Genomic DNA, 7,485 nt, shown 5'->3' on the forward strand with positions numbered 1-7,485 from the left:
TACAACCTTCAGAATGGGAGAAAATATTTGCACATGAAGCAACTGACAAGGATTAATCTCCAAAATATGTAAACAGCTCATGCAGCTCAATATTAAAGAAACAAACAACTGAATCCAACAATGGGCAGAAAACCTAAATAAACATTTCTCCAAAGAAGACATACAGATGGCCAAGAAGCACATGAAAAGCTGCTCAACATAACTAATTATTAGAGAAATACAAATCAAAACTACAATGAGGTATCACCTCACACCAGTTAGAATTGGCATCATCAGAAAATCTACAAACAACAAATGCTGGAGAGGGTGTGGAGAAAAGGGAACCCTCTTGCACTGTTAGTGGGAATGTAAATTGATACGGCCACTATGGAGAACAGTATGGAGGTTCCTTAAAAAACTAAAAATAGAATTACCATATAATCCAGCAATCCCACTACTGGGCATATACCCAGAGAAAACCATAATTCAAAAAGACACATGCACCCCAGTGTTCATTTCAGCACTATTTACAATAGCCAGGTCATGGAAGCAACCTAAATGCCATTGACAGATGAGTGGATAAAGAAGTTGTGATATATATATACAATGGAATATCTCTCAGCCATAAAAAGGAAGTAAACTGAGTCATTTGTTGAGACGTGGATGGATCTAGAGACTGTAATACAGAGTTTAGTAAGTCAGAAAGAGAAAAACAAATATTGTACATTAACGCATGTATGTGGAACCTAGAAAAATGGTACAGATGAACTGGTTTGCATGGCAGAAATTGAGACACAGATGTACAGAACAAACATATGGACACCAAGAGGGGAAAACCGTCGGAGGGTGGGGATGGTGGTGTGCTGAATTGGGTGATTGGGAGTGACATGTATACACTGATGTGTATAAAATTGATGACAAATAAGTATGTGCTGTATAAAAAATAAATAAATAAAATTCAAATGTTAAAGAAAAAACTAATACTAAACTTTCTTCGGGTTATTTGTATGGATATATGTTAATATAAATGTTTCAGACATTACATGAAATTCCTAAAAATCTTATATGTTCTGGTATAATGTTATAAGTCATAATTCTAGTTATTACTTTAAAATGTGTATCTCAGAAATAACTAAATTTCCTTGCCAATTGCATTATTATGAACTTCCATGAAATCTTTAACCATGGTCATTTTTAAGTCTTTTGTCATTTACAGACAGTTCTGGGTGTACTCTGATGCTTTTGCAAAAATGTTCCTATAAAGGGTTTCATCTTCATGGAATTCATGGAAAAGACTCTGACAAGTAAAGGTTTCTGATAACTGACTATACTCCTGAACTGAATGAATAAGCATTTTCAGAACTCTAATGGAAAACTGATGAATTCATAAAAGTGCTAACAAAAGGTCAAGATGAAAAAAAGATTAATTATATGGGACTCAGTGAATTGATGAGGATGATTATAATTTTTATGACTTTCTGTTTGAATTTTAAAAATGTGATGTAAAAAATAAAAATAAAAAAATAAAAATGTGATGTAAATTTATGTAAAAAGAACTTAATGTAAAACAAACAAAAAAAAACAAATTAAAAAAGAAAAAGAAAATAAGTTTAAAAATGCATGACTGGTAACTTTTAAAAGTTGTGAATCACTGTGCTGTACACCTGAAATGAACATAATATTGTGAATCAACTCTACCTCAATTAAAAAAAAGAATAAAATACCTAGGGATAAATTTAACCAAGGATATGAAAGACCTATACTCTGAAAACTATAAAACTCTGATGAAAGAAATTGAAGCTAAAAAAAAGGGGGCAATATCCCATGCTCTTGGATTAGAAGAATTAATATTGTTAAAATGGCCACATTATCCAAAGCAGTCTCCAGATTTAATGCAATCCCTATCAAAATACCCATGTCATTTTTCACAGAACTAGAACAAATAATCCTAAAGTTTATATGAAACCACAAAAGACCCAAGATTAGGAAAGCAATCTTGATAAAAAAGAACACAGCTGCTGGTGTAACCCTCCCATACTTCAGAATATACTACAAAACTACTGTTATCAAAAAAGCATGGTATTGGCACCAAAACAAACATATAGATCAAAGGAAAAGAGAAGAGAGACTGGAAATAAACCCATTCCTCTATGGTTAATTAATCTATGATAAAGAATGTGAGAATATACAGTGGATAAAAGACCATCTCTTCAAAAAGTGGTGCTGGGAAAATTGGACTGCCACATGTAAAACAATGAGATTAGAACATTCCCTCACACCATACACATAAATAAACTCAAAATGTTTTAAAGACCTAAATGTAAGACAGAAAACCATAAAACTCTTAGAACCTAGGCTGAACATTCTCTGACATAAATGGTAGCAATATTTTCTTGGATCAGTCTCCTAAGGCAAATGAAATAAAGGCAAAAATAAGCAAATGGAACCTAAAAGCTTTTTACACAGTAAATGAATCTATCAACAAAATAAAAGAGTACCTATGGAATGAGAGAAAATATTTGCCATTGATGCATTGACAAAGGGTTAATATTCAAAATATAAAAACAGCTTATACAACTCAATATCAAAAACAAAAATCAACTCAATTAAAAAATGGGCAGCATGAGCCACGGCCGCTGAGCCTGCGTGTCTGGAGCCTGTGCTCCACAATGGGAGAGGCCACAACAGTGAGAGGCCCGCGTACCGCAAAAAAAAAAAAAAAAAAAAAAAATGGGCAGATGACCTGAATAGACATTTTTCCAGAAAAAGACACAGATGACTAACAGGCACACGAAAAGATGTTCAACATCACTATTTATTGGAGAAATGCAAATCCAAACAACAATGAGATATCACCTGGCACCTTTCAGAACGCCTATCATCAAAAAGTCTACAAATAAAAAATGTTGGAGATTATGTGGAGAAAAGGGTACCCTTGTACTCTGCTGGTGGGAATGTAAATTGGTGCAACCACTATGGAAAACAGTATGGAGGTTATATGGCTATATACCCCAAAAAATGAAAACATTAATTCAAAAAGATACATGCACCTCAGTGTTCATAGTAACACTACTTAGAACAGCCAAGACATGGGAGCAACCCACGTGCCCATCAACATACGATTGGATTAAGAAGATGTGGTATATACATATACAATGGAATATTAGCCATAAAAAAGAATGAAATGCTACCGTCTGCAGCAATGTGGATGGATTTAGAGAATATAATTCTTATTGAAATACATCAGACAGAAAAAGATAAATACTGTATGGTATCACTTATATGTGGATTTTTTTTAAAAAATACAAGGGAATGTATATGCAAAACAGAAATAATCTCAGATATAGAAAGCAAATTTGTGGTTAGCAAAAGGGAGAGGGAAGGTGGGAGGGATAAATTCGAGTTATGGGATTAACAGAGACAAACAACTATGTATAAAATGTATAAGCAACAGGATATACTGTATACCACAGGGAATTATAGCCATTATCTTGTAATATCCTAATTGCTAAAAATACTGAATTTCTACACTGTACACCTGAAACTAATATAATATTGTAAATCTCCTATACTTCCTTAAGAAATAGTTTGTTATCATATACTTATATTGCAAAAATGTAAATTTTGAAGTATTATGAATACTGACATTTTGAAATAAACTGTTACTCTCTTAAATATACCCAACAGAATCTAAATACTGTAGCAATTTTAGATCAGCTATCATTTTTTTAAACATCTTTATTGGAGTATAATTGCTTTACAATGGTATGTTAGTTTCTGGTGTATAACAGTGAATCAGCTGTACATATACATACATCTCTATCTCCTCCCTCTTGAGTCTCCCTACCACCCTCCCTAACCCACCCCTCTAGGTGGACAGAAAGCACCGAGCTGATCTCCCTGTGCTATGCGGCTGCTTCCCACTAGCTATCTATTTTACATTTGGTAGTGTATATATGTCAATGTCACTCTCTCACTTCGTCCCAGCTTACCCTTCCCCCTTATCATTTGTTTTTAAAATACATTAAAATAATTTTATTTAACTATTGGATAATTTATATTATTTCTTTCCTCTAATGTACAGCTCCATTTATTATCACCCCAGAATTTTTGTCCTAATTTTATATTTTTTTTGTTAAAAAGCCTTTCATTGGGGGGCTTCCCTGGTGGTGCAGTGCTTGAGAGTCCGCCTGCCGATGCAGGGGACGCGGGTTCGTGCCCCGTTTCGGGAAGATCCCACATGCCGCGGAGCGGCTGGGCCCGTGAGCCATGGCCGCTGAGCCTGCGCGTCCGGAGCCTGTGCTCCGCAAATGGGAGAGGCCAAAAAAAAAAAAAAAAAAAAAAAAAAAAAGCCTTTCATTGATCACTGTATCATATTTCCCTACCTCAAAAGCTATTTAAATTAATTTTAAAGGTTAGAAACTGTTCCTTACTAATTTATCATTCGATTATTGTCAGTATATGATTGATCAAAATAATATAAATGCATCACCAATATTTGTAAATTTTAAAAAGTAAAATGTTAAAATTTAATTGAATATTCATTTGAGGGATTTTTTCCCTATTATTTTATTTATCCAAACATGAATAGTACTCATTGCTACCAATTTTTTTCCTTTAATTTTTTATTAATATAAGTACTAAGCTATATAATAAATAAATGAATAGATGGGAATTAAAGGACTTTATTATAGTAATTTCTTTCCATCTTTAATTTCATTGCAGATAATATGCCAAAAATCACATAATTATCCATCTTCATAAATCATTTTAATCATTTATCAGCTGACAATTCAATTAGGTCCTCCTTCAATTTTGTCCAAGACAAAGAATTGGAAATTACAGACTTGCAAAATGATTTATTATGTAGTGTTTAGAGTCATTCACTTTCTCAATGTGGACACCAATATGTACTTCAAATTTTCCCTTTGTAAACAAACTCAAGGTTTTCATCCCCAGAGGCAATGCAATATTGTCAAATCTTAGATGTAAGACAGAAATACGCCTTTATTTTGTAACGCAGGAAAAGGTAAATTGCAAAAAGGGACATTTTCTAGCAGATCAGTTTTAGGAAAGGAGCTATGTGGAAATTGAGTATCTAGAAATTGATTCTCTTTAAGCTACTATCTTTATCCTCCTACTGTTTGAAAAGACTGTGTAGACAAACTCAATTTGAAGACTTGCCATAGATAATACTGCTACCACTGCTATATCTGGTGCAACAACTGATTTTTACCACTGAAACCGAGCAGAACCCTGTGGGCTCCCAGGCAAAAAAGCTTTTTTGTGTCCCCTATTTCTTGTTTGTAAGAAATAGGCTTCATTCAACCCCATCTCATATCCTGCTCTACTCCCAGTGTTCAGTTGGAAGTCCCATAGCTCTGATGGTAAATGACGTGGAAAGATAAACTGAAGGAAAAATAAGTATTGGCTGCTATCATCATCCTCTTCATCGTCACCATCATCGATGGAGTGTTTGTGCAAATACAGACATATTTATACTCCCCCCCCCAGAGTGAATACGCCACATTCTAATAAAGTGACACAAGTGTGTTCTTGGACTTTGCAACTCACCTCAGTGCTTCAGTGCTTCTACTCTTCAGGAGATAGAATGAGGGAAGGGACGGCTTGAAATCTTCCAGAAAGGGTCAGAAACTCCAATGCCTATGGGACCAACTAGATAAGCAATTTAATAAAGTGGACTTGGTAGAGTCAGAACACATGCCTTGTCTAAAAGGGACAGCCACTACTCAGCTCCAGTCAAACTGTGGCCCTTCAAGTGTATTAGTCTAATATAGCCATATAACCCAGTTTTAAAAGAAAAGCTTGAAATGTGGATTCGTATGGGAAATTTGCCAAGTATTATGTGTTGGCAGGCCAAAGCCAGTCCATGAGTTGCCAGTTGGTAATTCATGTGCTAAAGTTTAAAGTGGGTATATAGCACCAGAATTTCTGAACATTCAAGAAAGCCTGACTTGTTCATTCTTTTTTATATGCAAGCTAAGTGAAAAATCAAGATTATTAGAAGATTACAGGTACTATAGAGTCAGAACAAGAATGATAGATGATTTGAATATACATCTCTAGAACAAAATATATATCTGCCAGGTAGACTATCTTTGGTCTGATCCTTTGCTGTTTTTTTTTGCTTTTGTTTCTGTTTCTGTTTTTTTTTTTTTCAGTCATAGTTTAACTTACCAAGAGTAAATTTATTTCATTTGTTTTATTTCAGAAGAGAGGGTGTGTCAGAGCAATTGATGTCTCTATCATGTATTTACTACAACTGTGAAATGTATGCATGTTAGTCCCAGTTTTGCTGATGAAGAAACTGAGATTGAGAAAAATGAAATGAACTGCACTAAGGTCATAGAGCCATAAGTGACCAAGCCAGAGTTGAAATCCTGGTCTTTTTGGCTCAAGTCTAGGCTCTTGCCATTATACCACCCAGCTGTCTCTCTAGTTCTGCTTGTATTATTTGCGCCTATGTGCATCAGTAGGAATGGGGAGCAACCATAGGATTTCCCTTAAATTCTGTAGATATACTCCACTTAATTAGTACAATCACTTCAAGACCCCAACAACAGAAATTACTTACTCAGGATAAATTCCTAAAGAAGAATTACTCAGTAAAATTGTCTGCATGTTTTATTAAGCTTTCAGTGTTTATTAGCAAATTGTCCTTCAGATAAGTTGAACCTACAAAGTAACCTAATTCCCAGTAGGAATGAGGTCTTGTTTCCTCTAATAATAATAACAATAATATTATTCATATAGTGCTTACTATGAATGGGGCACTGTTCTAAGTGCTTGACATATGTTAATTTATTTGATTTCCAGAAAGCTCATTTCACAGATGACGAATATCAAGGCACAGAAAGGTTAAATTACTTGCCCAACATCATGTAGTGAACAAGTGGAAGTAGTGGAACCAGGATTTGAAGCTAGGCAGTCTAGATTAACTATGTCAGGACTGAATATTATATTGTTCTCTTTAATTTAATAGACAAAATATTTCAGTTATATTAATTTGTATTTTTTTATTTAAAGAAGATAAAATGTTTTTCTTTTTCTTTCCTCCTTCCCTTTTCCTTCCTTCCTTCCTTCCTTCCTGACCCTTTTTTCCCCTTTTGTGACGTTAACATACTAGTTAATGTCTTCTGTCTATTTTTCTCTTATGGTATTCATTTTAAAAAATTATTTGTAAGAACTGTGTTATGTCAAGAATATTAAGACTTCATGTGTTATAAATGTTGCAATTTCTTTTAGTTTGACTTTAACCTTTTAGTTTTTATTGTATTTTTGACATATAGAAGTTTAAAAATCATTAGAAAATCTGTCTATCTCTCCATTTATGTTTTTTTCTGTTTGTTTTAGAAAGGCCATAATCAAACCTAGGTTATATAAATATTTGCTATAACAGTTTTCTGCAAATTTTATGATTTAATTTTTTATCTGGAATTTATTTTGGCATTTAAAATTAAGATTCATGGAAAGTTTCACTCTTTC

Source organism: Lipotes vexillifer, unplaced genomic scaffold, assembly GCF_000442215.2.
Source record: "Lipotes vexillifer unplaced genomic scaffold, Lipotes_vexillifer_v1.1 scaffold2111, whole genome shotgun sequence".
NCBI lineage: Eukaryota > Metazoa > Chordata > Mammalia > Artiodactyla > Lipotidae > Lipotes > Lipotes vexillifer.